Consider the following 18,167-nt stretch of genomic DNA (forward strand, 5'->3'; position numbering starts at 1 on the left):
CTCTGTTTTGTTTGTATTTGAATTTCTGGTGCTTTCTATACTGCATAATACTTGGTAGGTTCTCCATAAACATGTCTTAACTGGAACTGTTTTGCCAGATTGTCTTTTGACACTTAATACTGACAGAGTGTTCATTTTCCAAGCCACAAACCAGAAGCAACAAGTTTGAAAAGATGGGGAGAAAGATGTCCTGTATTCCTTTACTGTCTTGAATCCTTTCTTATATTTGCTTAATTATCTATGATAAAATAAGTGGCTAGCTTCTTACAGAAATGTGTAGTCTGTATGGAACTAAGAAAATAATGTTAGGAATCAAGTGATTAAGGTCCTGTTTTGCTTTTGACTGTGTTTCTTGCAGTATTTTATATGGCTACAATCATTAGTTGAAGAAGATACTTTGTATTTGTATTTATAAGGTAATACATATTTACCCCTAAATGGGGAGTTCCTGTTAGATTTGGGCTTTCTGAAGTTAAGATTCTGTGCCCCTCCCCCCTTTCCTGCTAATACCTGGTCCAATACTTAGTGCAAAGTAGAAGTTCTCAGTTTGAAAACCATTGTTCTTATGAAATTGGGTGAGAAGGTTTCATGTATACTTATCAGAGATGCAAGATACAAAAAGTTCTGAAAACTGATCTTTTTTTGTTTGTTTTTTAAACATGGTAAATTTCAATTGGAATTATTTCTCTTAACTTAATTAGTATTATATTATCCCTCTTACTGTAGTTTTCTAGCAGCTTAATATAGATATGTTAGTGTGTTTGATTACAGTTGCTGCCTAGACCACTTGGAGGATGTGATGCTATATGTGATATACTTTTTTACTTTTCTTTCTAAAATCTTAAAGATTATAATTTTGAGAAATTTCTGGCCATAAGGGTTTGGATAAGAGATTGTGAGCCACCTTTTGTTTGTTTTAGAGTTGTAGATATCAAAACAGGATAAATGACTTATTTAGTTGAGATGCTAATGTTTGGCTTATAATTTTAGAAATCTTTTCTTATATATTACTTGCCTATATATTTTCCAGGGACTTTTTGAATGACAATGTTTTTTTTAAAAAGAGAATTTGATCTGGTACTCAGGCTACTAATCCTTTCTCTGCTTTTTCTGAATGGAAACTAAGTGTCTTATGGGAAACTAAATCTTCATTTAGTAACTAAAATAAGCAAGAGAAAAGTACTGTGGCCTGGCAATTTAGGTAGCAATAAATTGACTTGATTTTTGTCCAAACATATTGATACACCATTTTCCCACTTATATATTCAGAAGTAAAAACAACTCCATTGTGAGTCAGCATCTGGACAAAATGTAATGATTGATTATGTAAGATGGTATATTTGGTAGAGGAACATTTATTGGGTTTTATGACATATCTGACAGGAATGTACTTTTGTGTTACTTTTACATTGTAAGGTATAGTGCTTATCCTGCTTATAAATTTCATAGTTTTCTGTTTGTAAGAGTCTTTCATATATAAGTAAAATAATAATATTCATTAAGTTTACCATACCAATTCAAAAGATCTGGATTCCTTTGGCCTTACTGTGGTTAGTATTTTAAAAATGCTTTACAGCTTGCAAAGTACTTCCAAATACATTATTTCAATTTTATATGGTTGTGGTTTTGATGTTAACTTTTAAAATAAATTTAACATTAACAATTACAAAGAATAGTCAGGATATTTAGATCAGTATAAAAATTAGAAGTTGGGAATTATGAAGGCCGTTTTCACCTAACTCAAAAGTCGACTTTATTTATTTTAGTACCCTCTATAGAGAAAATGATAAGATTAAGTTAGTGTAAGTGGAAGGTTTGCTTTTTGAAACTTGATCATCTTGCAGATAATTGATAGAGAAATTTGAAAGAGAAGTAGCAGTAGGAAAGTTGTTTCAAACATTATTCTTAACAATACCCAACAGCTGTTCATTTTTTAAAAAATTCTAAACATTCATTTAGAAACACTCAAAACTTAGAAGAATACTATGAGAATAGGTAATAATACATTATATGATGTCGATGCCACATTTTGCATATTTCCTTATTGCACAGTTATTCTGTGAGGCAATCATGTGCTTAAGTAGATATGCCTTGAGCTTTCTCTTGATTTAGTAGTACACAAAATAGTACTTTTGGGATGTAGTTTTTGTGCTTTCTGCATGAGTGAGCATGTCTGGACAGAAAAATAAGCGTCATAAAACGTTCTAATGTGTGCAGTTTTATGAGAAATTCTAGGTGTATTCTTAGACATGTCAGCCTAAACTTTGAGGTCTACAGCAAAACCAATTAACCAGGCAGTAGAGCTAGCAATCTCAAAGTGTTTTAAAATTTAATCTGTAATGCACTTTTGTGTATGTGTGTGAATCACATGTCCCAAAATATATGTATATATTTAAAACAATTGTAATCATATGCTTCTGGGATTTTGTGAAGCACATATTTGTGAATTGCTGGATTCAGTGATCTCTAAAGTTACTGTCAATCCTAAAATTCTCTGTTTTTTATATTAATTTTTTTTATTTATATATGATAGTGGAGTGCATTACAATTCTTATTACACATAGAGAGCACAAATTTTTCATATCTCCGGTTGTATACAAAGTATATTCACACCAGTTCATGTCTCATACGTGTACTTTGGATGATACTGTTCATCACATTCCACCATTATTTCTAACCCCATGTCTCTTCCCTTCCCCTCCCACCCCTCTGCCCTATCTAGAGTTAGTCTATTCCTCCCGTGCTCCCACTCCCTATCCCACTATGAACAGCCTCCTTATATCAAAGAAAATAGGCATTTGGGTTTTTGGGATTGGCTAACTTCACTTAGCATTATCTTCTCTAACTCTATTCATTTACCTGCAAATGCCATGATTTTATTCTCTTTTATTGCTGAGTAATATTCCGTTGTGTGTATATGCCACATTTTTTTTTTATCCATTCATCTATGAAGGGCATCTAGGTTGGTTCCACAATTTAGCTATTGTGAATTGTGCTGCTATAAACATTGATGTGGCTGTGTCCCTGTAGCATGCTGTTTTTAAGTCCTTTGGGTATAGACGGAGGAGAGAGATAGCTGGGTCAAATGGTGGTTTCATTCCCAATTTTCCAAGGAATCTCCATACTGCTTTCCACATTGATGGCACCAATTTGCAGTCCCACCAGCAGTGTATGAGTGTACCTTTTTCCCCCACATCCTTGCCAACACTTATTGTTGTTTGTATTCATAATAGCTGCCGTTCTGACTGGAGTGAGATGAAATCTTAGAGTAGTTTTGAAATTCTGTGTTTTTAAAATATTTATAAGACTTCTTTCTGCAGATGCAAGATTTGTAGAATTTACTTGATGTTGATTTGGATAGAAATTGTTTTAAACTTTAGGTTCTACTGGTTAGATGTTAGCACTCTAGATGTTTTCAACTAAATCCTTTAGTGTTTGGGTGTTCTGTGTTAGAAATTATTTTTAGATTCTGTAAATATGATGGTGGTCAATAGAAGTTTTCATCTTCATCAAACTAATATTCTGTTGGGAAGTAAATACTTTTAGGTAGTCATAACCAATGAAGAAAATAAAGGTGGTTAAAGGTAACAGCAGTTGACTGGTTTTGAAGAACAGATTATTTTAAATAGAGTGTTGAGAGAAGACTGCTGTGAAGGGGTCATTTGAGCAGAAACCAAAAAAGAAGAAAGCCATGCAAAAATCTTAGAGTGAATGGTTTACCAGGCAGAAGAAGTAGAAGGCTCTGAAGTAGGATCAAGTTTTGTGGTTTTGAAGATACCAAGATATTTTATAAACATTTGCTTAGTGCTTTCTGCATGAATGGGGTAAACACTGAAGTGAGGGAAGAGACAAATAAGATGTAATCCATTTAACTGCTGAAAATTTTGTGGTGGATCCTATAGTTACCCATGTCATTGTCTTTTTTTTTTTTTTTGAATACTGGGGATCCAACCCAGAGGCAAGAGCTCTACCATTAGCCTTTAATAAATTTTATCGGGAGCTCAAGGAAGAAGGAATTATTTTTCATTAAGTGAGCTTAAAAGTGTTTTCTAGTTCTGATGGAATTCAGGGTTTGTATACATTAGTGGAAAATGACATAAGAGAACAAATTTAAAATTTTCATCAATTTGTGTTTCCCTAAAATAATGAATGGTTTTAGGAATTTTTAGTTTTACAGTTTTAAATACTTCTTAGAAATCAGTTCATATTGTTTTTTATGTTTAATCAGATTACCTTGTATAGTTCAATAAATGTTAACTACGAGCTGTGCACCATTATACGTGTCCTCCATATTTCTCAAGCTTTTAAGTTTTGGTGGTGCATGCTGTAGAAATGCACTAGACTAGAGCAATCTTATTTTAAGTAATTAATGAATTGGTTCCAGGAGATAGTGCTTGAACTAGATTTCAAGTTTACTACATGGAAGCGGTAGGTCATCAGCAGTGTATTTGTCGGGAGGATATGCTGGATTTAGAAAATGGCAAGGTAATTCTTCATCAATCTTGATGGGGTTCTGGGATCTCATAGTTGAAGGAGTAAAATAGCTGCAGTATGAGAGATCTTTATTTTACGTTGGCTTTTTAGAGTACTACCAGTTTTTTAAATGGCTTTTTTAAAAACAGTAGTGATCAGATTTGTGCTTCAGAGGAAATTTTTATAATTACAAGCTTGATGGTGTATTATATGCCACAAAGTTTTAAAGAATTGTTTTGTCTCCCATTAGACAAATAAATATTTTGTATTCATAGATTTTTTATTCTTGTTTAATTATGACTTCAGAACTCTGTAATGTGTACCATCTGGAAAACTTGTTTGTGATACATATATACTAATGCCAATAGTTGGAAGTTTTGACATTAATAGATGAAATTTGATATGTAAGTTTTGAGGCAGGGGGCTGGGGTTATGGCTCAGTGGTAGAGCGCTCTCACACATGCAAGGCTCTGGGTTCAATCCTCAGCACCACATATAAGTAAATAAAATGAAGTTATTAAAAAAAAATGTTTTGAGGCAGGCAAAATTTGAATGTTGTTATTTGACATAATTTGTAGGAATGATATTTAACATTACTTGGATAAATCAGAATAATACCAACAAAATCTGTAGTGAAAAAAAATCACTCATAGAAGCTGATACTCTTATGTTCTTAGACATGCCTTTTTCCCCAATTCTGTGATACATGTGTTTTTAGATAAAAATATTATACCCAACAGTTATGCATTGATGTTAGATTGCCAGCATTGTTTAATTCTGACATGCAGAAACACCCTAGATGAATGTTCTGGATAAAAAGAATTGATTCCCTATGAATGTAGTTTGAATTATTACTTTGATAGTATGCATTATATACCATTTTATAATGGCAAAAGTTAATGTTTTTACCATGGTGATTTGGAGCTACTCACGTTGTCTACTGGTCTATTTAGTTCATTTTTGGCTGAATAAAATAGAACTGATTATAACTATCTCCTATTAAACACAGTTAAATTGTGCTGAAATTTTACATAATTTTGCCTAAAAGTCTGAACAGCTAGCCAACCTGAATTTAAATCACTGTTTTGCTTTTAATTAGCTGTGTGACTTATCCTCCCTAAACTTCAGCTTTCTCGTTTGAAAAATGTGGATAAATAAAAATATTTACTTCAGAGTTGACATATAAGGACTAAAGGTTCATTTTGTTTTGTTTTTGTTTTTTGGAGTGGGAAATGTTACATTAAAGAAAAGCTTCTGAGGCATTTGAGAACTAGCTACTGTTTGATGCACTGTGCTCTATTATGTATCAAATTTGTAAATGTAAACAAGACTACAGTCTTGCTTTTCCAGTCTAGACATGCTTTTCCTACCAGAAATTTTGTTTAAATGGTGTCTGTGACGTATTATGTGTAGTATTTGGATAATAAATCTTAGCATTGCTCTACCTGTAGCACTTGGCACAGAATAGGGGACATTATAGATTATAGGCATATAATAATTTGTTAAATGGTATCTAATTGATCTGCCATTTACAGCCTGAATAATGTGGAGTTATTTGTAGTAATTTTCTTAGTGCCTGTTTTCATTTATTTTTCTTTTGTACTGGAGATTGAATGCAGGGGCACTTTACCAGTGTGTCCCCAGTTCTTTTTATTTTGAGACAGGGTCTTGCTAAGTTGCTAAGGCTAGCCTAGAACTTGCGACTCTCGCTTCAGCCTACTGAGCCTCTGGGATTATAGGCATGTGCCACTGCACCTGACTTTATCTCTATTTTCTTTGCCTTAAAATGAATAAAATATTTTTTCTTGGATGTGTTTAATGTGTTAAATTTTGATTCTGTAAAACTCATAACAGTATGTTTTTAACAGTGTTGGTTCTTACCCTTTTCTTTGATTTGAGCAAATATTTCCAAAATTCTGGAAATTTAGAGGAAATACTTGACATAGTACCTAAAAAAAAAAGTGTATTTTTAAATATTTTTAATTTGTTATATATGACAACAGAATGCATTACAATTCATATTACACATATGGAGCACAATTTTTCCTATCTCTGGTTGTACACAAAGTAGAGTACTTAGGTAATGATGACCATCAAGTTCTACCTTCTTTCCTACCTGTATGTCCCCTACCCACCCTTCCCTCCCCTTTTCCCTTTGCCCTATCTAGAATTAATTTAATATTCCTCCTGCCCTTGCACGCAGCATATTATGGATCAGCATCCTTAAATCAGAGAAATCATTTGGCATTTGTTTTTTGGGTTTTGGCTAAATTTCACTTATTTTTTGAAAGTTGAAAAAGTCTGCCATCTATTACCTTTGAAAGTATGCTGATTTTTAATGGAGAAATAACATTTTGTGAACATTCCACATGGATCCAGAAGATTCCACATGGATCCAGAATCTAGTCTGGGCCTTAGAAACTTTTAGTTATGTGCTTAAACAAATCAATTAATATTGAAGAACTTTGTCTTTTAAAAAATAATTTATGCCTCCCAGAGTAGCTGATGACAATTAAAGATAATTAAAAGCAAAGTATTTGGCTAACTGTAAAGCATGTTGAAAGGGTTTTAGTAGCTATTTCTGATTACTGGTTGTAACTAGTTAAGATGAATCTACTTAAATATGTGATATTATCTTGTGATGATGTTACATTCATGAGATTTCTCCTTTATGCAGTTTAGTTTAATGAAATATCTGGCTTATTAGACTTTAGGACAGGGGAATTGAGAGATTATTGGAGTGGGCAAAAAACATTCTATGTTCATCATAGCAGGCCATTTAATATAGTACTTGATAATTTTGCATGCTGAAGTCCTGAGTCTTTCTGTTTGCAATTATATATAGTAGGAAGCCTGCTTCATACAGTTCATTCATAGATAAGGGTGAAGATCATGGATATTTTGGGGGTTATTTTTATTATTTCTTGTAACTATTTGCATTTGCATACTTTATCATGGTTAGTCAAGTATATTTTTTGTAAGTAGGCTTGTCTTTTAAAAATTCATTTGTAACTGAACATAGAGAACATCAGTGTAATAGTTTGAAACTACTATATATTCTTTGCATATATAATGTTTGAAAAACTTAAGTTTCCCCCTCCCCCCTTAAATCTGTAAGCTCTCTTATTTGAGGACTGAGCCTTTTTTGAGGGGTGTACTGGGGATTGAACTCAGGCACGCAACCACTGAGCCACATTCCTAGCCCTTTTTAGTATTTTATTTAGAGAGAGGGGCTCACTGAGTTGCTTAGTGACTCACTGTTTTTGAGGCTGGCTTTGAACTCATGATCCTCTTGCCTCACCCTCCTGAGCCACGGGGGTTATAGTTGTGCACCACAGAGTCTGGCTAGTGATGAGTCTTTTGAAGCATTAAAAGTAAATACCATATAAGGAAAGCAGAATAGCACTAAGTAGCTGCAATAGCAAAGTGAGGAAAGTGAATCAGACTAATGAATGTAGAAAATGATGGCTGTGCATTGAAGGAAAAGCACAGCTTATACTGTCATTCTTGTAAAACCTAGTTATTTTAAGTGCTTATTGTGTTTGCTGATTGATTATTTAACCTTGCAGTTATAAAAAGCTACTTTCAAGTAAAATACTTTTTTTGTTCTAATAACATTAAAACTCTATAGTAACTCACTCTGCCACCTCAGAGTAGAGCCTCATTTTTTTTTCATAGTAACCAAGGCAGATAATTAAAAATCAAGCGATTCATCTAAAATTTATTTATATAAAAACCTACAGGGCTGGGGTTGTAGCTCAGTGGTAGAGCACTCTCCTAGCACATGGGAGGCACTGGGTTCTATCCTCAGCACCACGTAAAAATAAATAAATAAAGGTATTGTCCCATCTATAACTAAAAAAAAAATTTAAAAACTACAGATTCTTGACAAAATATGCCTGTTCATAATTAATAATTTAATAATTAATTTAATAAACTTAATGATTTAAATTTAATAATAATTTTATAATTATTGTCAGGCAAAACAGCGTGCTTAGGCATCTTATTCAGTTATGTCCATAATGTGTATTATTCTAAGAAAAAGATAAATTAGCACATTTTGGAAATTAGAGTAATTAGAGAGTTTATTCTTCAGAATAGTCTATATCCCAAGGTAAAATATTGATAAGGCCTTTCTTTGTAATTGTATATGCCAGCATTGGACAAATAATATCTGTGCTAAAATATCAAGACATAACAAAGGTATATGTTTGCTTTTCTGTTAGCTTTAACAGTATTTCAGAAATGATTTATCAGTTGTCTCAAGAAAAAAATGATTTAAGTTTCTTGATTTCTAAAACCTTATTCAAATTGATAATTTGAAAAGTTTTTATACACTGGGGCATCTTCAACCCAGGGAATTCTGAAGTGAAGTTTTTTTTTTTTTTTTTTTTAAGGGAAGACTCTTGTACAGAAATGACTAGTATTATAACTTAGCTATTTTAGTATTTTGGATTCCTCTCTGTGTATGTATATATATACACATATATTTGCTTATGTAGCAGCATGCTAAAGAAGCACTACTGTTAATATATTGGTTTTAAAATTTTTAATATGATGTAAAAAATGTGAGGGAATTGCTATGGTAAAAAGTAATAGTTATGGCATGCGTTTAATATAAGAAGGGTAGTAAGTAAAAATTAGGAAAAAAAGAAAAATTACTTCCAAGCCTGCAACCTCGAAAACTGTTAGCTAGGACAAACATTATTTGTCACTTTGTGTGTGTACGCGCACATATCTTGTCTGTTTCTATTTGTAAGTACTACAGCCTCTTTGTTTTGCTTCCTGATTATTAAATAATACATGGTGTGGAAACTTAGAAAATGAAGGAAAGTATAAAAAAGAGGAGGGAAAAGCTATCTAGAGACATCTATCGTTTACATTTTTGTAATAGAGAAATTGAGATATACTCATTTGTAATATTTACCCAAAACAAAACTCTTAATGGCCAAAGCATAACTGATTTAATGATTTCTTATTGTTGAATATTTCATTTTATTTTTATTTTCAGTTTCATAAATAGCACTCTGATGAACATTTGGCTGAATTTTAGTTTGTATGTTTGAATTTTTTTTAAAGAAAGCATTCCTGTAAGTTTAATGTAATTTTGATGTACATGAATTCTGAAGTTAAGTAGCTCCAATGCTTCACAAATTTTTGTGTCCTTAGTCAAATTACTTTTCAAGCTTTAATGCCCTCTCTTATAAGAGTAAACATAATAATGGTACTTACTTCATGGGTTAGAAGGAGTAAATGACAATATTTACAGCATTTAGCATAACCTATGTACTGTAGGACCCATCTCAGAGAAGGCTTTCCCTAACTAACATTAAGTAAATCCTGTTCTCCATAGCATCTAAGGTTGAATATCCTTTATTCAGAATTCTGGGAAGTAGAAGTGTTTGAGATTTTTGGAGTTTTTTTTTTTTTTTTCATTTTGGAATATTTATATAGACTTTGCCAATTGAGTATCCCCAACCTGAGCAATATGGAATCTAAAGTGCTTAAATTTGAACTTTTTTGAATGTTATGTTGGCACTCAAAAAAGTTTTGTATATGATTATTTCAGATTTTGGATTTTTATATTAGAGATGATTAACTTGTACTGTAATTAGTCATTTAAAAGTTTGTCTTGCATTCTACCACTGGGTCATGAGTGGGGACTAAAGTAATGTTGTTTACTGATGTGTATTTGAAACCTCACACAGCCTGACAAATGACTATTTATTAAATATGAAAAGCTGTTTTTCAAGGCTTTTAATAGTTTATTAGACCAAAGCTGTGCTGATTTATATCCTTATTCTGTGAATTTTCTGTTTTTCACTCTGTTGTCAGTGATACTTAATATAGCTGTGTACAAACATTGTTCTATATTTTAAAGGTATAAATGATATTTTTAAAAATGTGAGTTTTTTAAATTTTTCTAAAGATTGAACTCTTTGTATTGTGTGATGACTTATATTTTATGTGTCTTCTGTTTATTTTCTTCATTCTCACTGATAAGAATAGAGTTAAAACTAATATGGGTTATATAATTCTGTCTGGTCCCTTGACAGGCATCATCCATACTTCTTGGTGTGGGGGAGGAGTAAATATGAGATGAAATTAATACAAACACAGTTCTTTTTCCACAATTGATCACCAAGTGGTTTAAACAGGATAAACTTAATGTAGGAATTTAAGAGAATTTTCGACTACTTTATTGTATCAACACAAAATGTAGTGAAGATAGGAAGTGTTAAAATTAGATTGTACTTTCATTTAAGCTTATGCTGTTTGGAGGGCTTGAAAATCTGAAAATAGTAATTTGCTCTGTGGGGTAGGCAAAGTGTGTACTGCATTAGATACTTTGTGTTACTAATTTATTTGTGCATTAGACAGATATTTGACTCTTATATGCCAGGCCCTGTTGTAGAGAATACAACAATATATAAAATAAAATAAAATAAAAACAAACATTGGTATGGCAGAAGGTAGTAAGGATGTGGAGAAAAAGACTAGGAGTATGTATGGGATGCAGATTTACATAGACTGGTCAGAAAAGTTCTTCCTCGGAAGGTGAATGGGTGAGCAATCCTGTGCATAATAGAAGAAAAGGATTTCAGGAAATGACAACAAAGAGCAAATACCCTGGAGAGGTAGTCTTGGTGTTTTATGATTGAAAAATTGCAAGGAAGTTTGTGTGGCTGCAGTGTAGCAGGAAAGAGAGACAATGGTAGATGGTTACAGAAAAGGTGGGGGACCAGGGCAAATGAGGAAAAAACATTGCTGAACCACCATAAAGACTAACTTTTACTTGGGATAAAATGATCTCATAGATCCTTTTTACATGTTATATAAAATTAGCTGAATTCTTTTCATTTTACAGTTGAATAGAGGTTCTGTTGCGTAACAAGTATGGAAACTTCTCTACTTAGAATGAGTTAAATATCTTAAGTTGAAAGTGCATTTAATACACAACCTACTTTAACAACATGGTTTACCAACACAATATTTTATACATTGCTGTGCTTCCCTGCTGCCACTCAGTACGTTGAAACAATATTGTACCACATGCTCCTAGCTCGGGAAAAGATCAAAATTCAAAGTTTGAATCATATTTTCTACTGAATGTAGATAGCTTTGGTACCATCATGATATAAAAAAAATCTTTCTGTGGAACTAGCTCTTTAAGTTGGGAAGCAAGATATAATGCAGTTAGATTATAACAGTCCATATGTGATGTAAATTCTTTGCAGAGAAATTAGTAAATAAACTTTAGATGGCTGAATTAAATATAAGTACTAAGAGGATCAAGCAATTTGGACCAAGAAAGCTAGTGCTGCTACTGATTTCTGCCAAACGTTATAATTTTTTAAAGTAAGTTAATATGCTACTTAAAAGTTTTAGGAAGACTTTTTTTTTTTAAAGTTGTCGAGGGACCTTTGCTTTATTCTTTATTAATATTGGAGTCTGAGAATCGAACCTAGTGTCTCATATTTGTGAGGCAAGCACTCTTCTACTGAGCCATGACCCCAGCCTTAGAAAGACTTCTTTAAATTTAAATGTATCTCTTGTTAATAGAGTTTCTCAGGACAGGGTCCATTATTTTCCATTTTAATGCCCATAGGAACTACTGTCATTTTTATATTTATTATATTTTAATAAATATAAAGATGTTTTTACAGTATTACAAGTCACCTACTTAAGTGTCCTTTTCTGTGAGTTTTGACAAATTTACACACTTGTATGACCATTACTGATTCAGATTCAGAATATTCCCATCACCTCTGAAGTTTCATTGATGATGGTGGTCATCGTGATTGTCCAAGCAACCATTGACTGACTGTTCTTTTTTTTTTTTAAGAGAGTCAACCAAATGGAAATGTAGAGAGTGTATTTTGTCTGATTTCTTTTGCTACATAATTTTAAAATTAGTATTGCATGTAACATTCATTCACTTCTTTTGGATAGTGTTTTTTTTTTGTCTAGTATTTTACTAACTGGTACCTGAAATGTTTATGGGATGAATGCATTGGTACTGTAATATTCTTAGTTTTTATGAGGAAGATGCTACAACTTTTTCTAAGTTTTGTATGCTGCTAGGCTTAAATTTGTGTATAGATTATCTGACGGATATGTTAATTATGAAAAATGTGCAATGTTTAAAAGTGTAATATGTTTGTTCACACTGTCCCTTCCCCTGTTGATTTATCTTGGAACTCTTTGTTTAACATGAATTGAATGTAAATGTGAAGATTTATTTCTGGATTCTCAATTCTGTGTAACTGATGTGTTTATTCTTATGCCAGTATGATTATAGACTGCAAGTTTGAAAATAGAAAACGATAATCCTCCTACGACCTTTTTCTTTTTTCAAGATTGTTTGGATTAGTCTGTGTCCCTCTAATTTCCATTTGAGTTTTAGGATTATCTTGTTGATTTCTGCAAAGAGGCCAGGTGAAATTCTGATAGGGATTGTGTTCAATCAGTAGATTAGTGTTGAGTATACTGCCATCTTAAAGTGTTCTGATCTGTGAAACTTGGATAGCTTTGTATTTATATAAAATTTATATATAAATTTATATAGCTCTTTAATTTCTTTCCAGAAATGCTTTGTAGTTTTCAGAGTAGAAATTATATACTTCTTTTGTTAAACTTATGCTTAAGTGTTTAAATCTCTTTGGTGGTTTGGAAATAGAATTGTTTTCTTAATTTAGTTTTTGGATTGTTGCTTGGAGATGCAATTAATTCTAGCATATTGATTTTTTACCCTGTAATCTTCCTGAACTTTTTCATTTACATATTGCAAAATTTGTTGCTATATTGTCATTATAGAATCTAAACTATTATTAAACTGCTGTAAAATCTAGACAATTTAGTGTCTTCCTTAGGATTTTCTACGTATGTGATCACCTCATCTGTAGATAGAAAGTTTTACTTCTTGTTCAGTCTAGATGTTTTCTATTTTATTTTCTTGCCTAATTATTCTAGTTAGAATCTTCAATACAGTGTCGAATAGAAGTGATAAGAGTGAACAGTCTTATCTTTCCTGATCTTAGAAGGAAAGTATCCAACCTTTCACCATTAATTACTATGTTACTTTAAAAAAAAAGCCTTTTTATAAAATATCTTTTATCAGTTTGAAAAAGTTTCCTTCTGTTTTGCTGTTTTTATCATAAAGGCATGTTGGAGTTTTTCAAATACTTTTTCTGCATAATTCAAGATGTGAATTTTGTCTTATGAATGTAGTATATTGCATTTTGTATATTGAACAACTTTTATATTCCTGGGATAAATCTTATGTAGATAAAATGTGTAATCCCTTTTATGTGTTGCTGAATATGATTAGCATTTTGTTGGGGATTTTTATGTCTAATTCCATAAGAGATTCCATAAGAGATATTGGTCTTTGTGATGTGATTAGATTTGTGATGTCTTTGTTGTTATCTAGTTAAAAATTCTCTCAGAAATTGAATTAGGAAGTAGTCCAGGTATTTCGGTGTTTTGGAACAGTTTACAAACTAGTGATAACTAATTTCTTTTTTTAACTGTTTAGTAGAATTCATCAAGGCCTGGCCTGGGCTTTTTTTTTTTTTGTAATTTGTCTTTTTCAACAGTAAACTTAAAATTTTTTTCTCTTTTGCTATTCCATTCCCATTTTACCTACTCTTGCTTTCATTTTACCTACTCCTGTTCTCATCTTTATTATCTCCTCATTGCTTTTGGTTTAGTTTGTTCATCTTTTTCTAGTTACTTAAGGTAGAAGTTTAGATAATTAATTCTTTTAATGTAGGCATTTACTACTGTAACTATCCCTCCAAACTTTGCTTTCAATGTATTACATAAGGTTTGGGTATATTTTATTTTCAAGTTCATTCCTAAACTAGAAATTTATTGTGTGTGTGTGTATGTGTTTTTAACCCTGTGGCTATTTAGAAGGATGATTTTTATTTATCTATGACAACGGAATGCATGACAATTCATATTACACATATAGAGCACAGATTTTTCATATCTCTGGTTGTATACACAGTATATTCACACCAATTTGTATCTTCATACATGTACTTTGGATAATGATGTCCATCACATTTCATCATCATTTCTAACCCCATGCCCTCTCCCTTCCCCTCATACCCACCCTCTGCCCTATCTCCTATTTCTAATTTCATTCCCTTGTCTTTGGGGAACTTGCTGTTATTCTGGAAAATGTTCCATTAGCTCTTGAAGAATGTGTTTTGCTGTTTGTTGGCTAGTCTATAAACATCTGTCAGATCTTGTTGTTTCATAGTGCTTTCAATTATCTGTTGGCTTGTTGATCTGTTTAGTTGTTGTACTTCCCCATCTTGTGGGGGGCGGGGGGAGCATTGAGCCTGCCTGGCATGCCAGGCAAGCATTCTACCACAGAGCTGTATCCAACACCTTTTCATTTTATTTTGGTATAGGGTCTTGGTATAGGGTCTTGCCAAGGCTGGCCTTAAACTTGAGGTTCTCTAGCCTCAGCTTCCAGAGTTACTGGGATCACAACTTGCAGTATCACCTGGCCACAACTGTTATTGAAATGGATTATTATTAAAATCTCACAACCACATTTCTTTTTTTTTTTAAGTACAGGAAATTGAATCCAGGGCACTTTGCCCCTGAGCTACATGCCTAGTTCTTCTTCTTCTTCTTCTTCTTTTTATTTTTTCTTTTTTTGAGACAGTGTCTTGTTAAATTACCCAGGCTGCGTGAGCCTCCCTAGACCTGGGATTATAGGTATGCTATACTGAGCCCCAGTCTCCCAACTACTACTATTGAATTGGCTCTTTTTCTTTTCAGTTCTGTGAGTTGATTTGATGAATGTTTATTTAATCTGGTAATAATAGAGTCCCTCCAGCTTTCTTATGGTTGTTTTTTCATAATATACATTTTTCTGTGCTTTTATTTTTCTATTTTCATTTTAAAAGATATATACTTTGGTCAGCATTTTTCTTTTTTCAGTCTGACATTCTCTACAATTCTGTAGAGAATTGTTTACATTTAGGGTTTACATTTAGAGTTGTATAAATTGAATAGATGTCTGTCATTTTGTTGCATTTTTATGTTATCTCTTTTTAGGTTCTGAACTTTATTTATTACTTTCTTTTATATCAAGTGGTTTTTATACTGTAACAGTTAAATTCTTTTAGTGATACTCCCATAGTATTATTTTGTATTACTTTCTTACTTGGTGCCCTAGGGTCCATCTTAACCTTATTAGAATCTACTTTGAAATTGTACTAACAACTCCAGTCAGATTAAAAGAAAAAAATCTTTTATAAAACTATTTTTTTTATCCAGTTTGGTTCTACAGTTAGGCAGCTATATATTACAAACCCAACAATGAATTAGTATTGTTATTGCTTTACACAATTTCATGTTATTTAAAGGAATTGAGAAAATAAAGGAGAGCAAATATGTATTTATAGAATTTGTGATATTAACTTTCTTTTCTGGTTCAGATAAACAGTATGTTTGTAAGATCTGCTAGCTATTGATTCTCTGTGTCAATAAACTGTGACTCTACTTGACAAAATTGACTCATTATTAAAATTCCAATGAAGAAAATCATAGAGAAAATTACTGAAGGAGGAAAAAAACAGTTCTTGAAAGATTGTTCTAAAGAAATACAGTAAATAAAATATTTAATAAACTGAGTTTAATTTGTCTTTTGAAAGATAGTTGCACAGGATATAAAATTCCTCCTGGATGATGTTTTTTTTCCTTTGAACACTTTTTAAAAAATCTTTTTTTTTTTTTTTTTAGTTATACATGACAGCAGAATGCAATTCACAGTACACAAATGGAGCACAATTTTTCATTTCTTTGTACACAAACTAGAGTCACACCATTCATGTCGTCATACATATACTTAGGGTAATGCTGTCCATCTCATTCCACCATCTTTCCTATCCCCATGGCCCCTCCCTTCTACTCCCTCCCCTTTGCCCTGTCCAAAGTGCCTCCATTCTTCCCATGCCCCTTCTTTTGAATATTTATAATATATTACCCCACAGTTTTCTGGTCATCATTGACGAGAAATCAGTTGTTAATCTTACTGTCCCTTGTGTATGACATGTCATTTTTATTGCTTTCAAGAGTTTTTCTTTGTCATTAGCTTTCAACATATTTTCCTGTGATGTTTCTGGGCATGAATCCTTCTTGTAGTTAGTTTGAGTTATTTGGATATTAAGATCTTCTTAAAGATAATTTGTTATATGAGATATAGTCCTTGTATCTTCCTTTATTTTTAAAGCATGGTTTTCTTAAATTAGTAAACATACTTATAATGACTGCTTCAAAGTCTTCATTAAGTCTGACATCTAGGTCTTCATACAGGTAGTTTCTATTGCCTGCTTCTTTTCTCCTTTGTATTACTCTATTTCTTTGTATGTCATAATTTGTGTGTGTCAGGGAACTGAGCATTTTATATAATACATTGAAGCATCTCGGGACACTGATTCCCTCCTGAAGTTTTTTGTTTGCTTGTTTAGAACATTGCTTGTTTAAAATGTTTGAAACAGTTTAATGAAATTTTATATCCCCTGTGGTGTATGAAATACCTGATGTGCCACATCAGAGGGTGCAGCTTTGGACATGGGCATATTTATCTTGGAATGATTTTAGTGATTTTAACAGGGCTCTCTATGTCCTTTCACTTGTATCTCTATTAAGCTCTCTGCTACTGTTGGTATTATCCCTAGGTGTTCCTCTCCAGTAATATTTCTGTTGATTGGTCTATTGTTTTGGGTCATAAATTGTTTCACAATCTGATTGAAATAAATTTTGTGCCCTTTGAGAGTAGATATGTATATATATATTATATACAAGATATGTAATAAATATTATAATTGTGATTATATAATTGTATCACATTAATGTGTTACATATTGCATATATAACATATTAACATTATATCTATTTATATGCCAGTCTTTAATGTTTATTCTGAACCTAAAAGGGTTCATCTTAGCTTCCTAGCTGTCTCTTAACCTAGTTCTCTTAGTAACTAGCTGACTTGTGGTTTAGCTTTTTGTTTCCTTTTCCTTTTAGTCATTTATCACCATATTCACATTTTTGAGATTGCTCTTAGGTTTGAACTTCGCTATACTCTGTTCGGATAAAGTCATTTCTTTGAGGAGAGTTTCAGAATCTCTGCTTTTAATGTTCTTCTCTGAAGCAGAATCTCTGAGCCTCTGCCCTGGGTAAGGTAGTAACCTCTGGAGTGTGGGCCTTACTTTCTTTTGTGTGGAACCTCCATTATATTATGCATCATATGGAGATGGGTTGAAGGCAAATGGGGCATCAGTTATTCTAGGCCTTTCATGTTTAGAGTAGAGCCTGTGTTTAAAGGCTGGTGAAGGAAGGTAGGGGAAGGATATAAGAAATTCTGTTGTTCTTCCTGTCTTGGGGGGTGGGAGAGTACCATAACCCTTAAAAGGGAAGTGAAAAGAAAGTGTCCGCTTTCTCCATCTATCCTGAGTAGAGCTTCCATTATGTTAGCTCGTGGTAGTAGGGAGAAAGCAGTGTGGCTTATGTACCATAGGTTCTTATTATTCTTATTGAGATTCAGTAGATTGTCTTAAATACTTTTTTATTTACTGTATTTCTAAAGCACAACCTCTTAAGAACTGTTTTCCCCCTCCTCCAGTAGTTTTCTCTTTGTTTTTTTTTTCATTGAATTTTTAATA

At 32.4% G+C, this 18,167-nt stretch overlaps 1 protein-coding gene and 1 pseudogene across 2 annotated transcripts in view; both read left to right on the plus strand.

Moving 5' to 3' along the window:
• The window catches only part of Cnot2 (CCR4-NOT transcription complex subunit 2), a 100,617-nt gene that overhangs the window by 3,847 nt on the left and 78,603 nt on the right, over positions 1–18,167 (plus strand). The gene's annotated exons all lie outside the window — the stretch shown is intronic.
• Positions 1–18,167, plus strand: part of LOC131423685 (large ribosomal subunit protein uL10-like) — a 28,845-nt pseudogene continuing 10,678 nt past the window's right edge.

The sequence above is a fragment of the Marmota monax genome, unplaced genomic scaffold (genome assembly GCF_021218885.2).
Source record: "Marmota monax isolate L192 unplaced genomic scaffold, Marmota_monax_Labrador192_F-V1.1 WCK01_AAM20220418_F8-fsc00056, whole genome shotgun sequence".
In the NCBI taxonomy this organism is placed as follows: Eukaryota; Metazoa; Chordata; class Mammalia; order Rodentia; family Sciuridae; genus Marmota; species Marmota monax.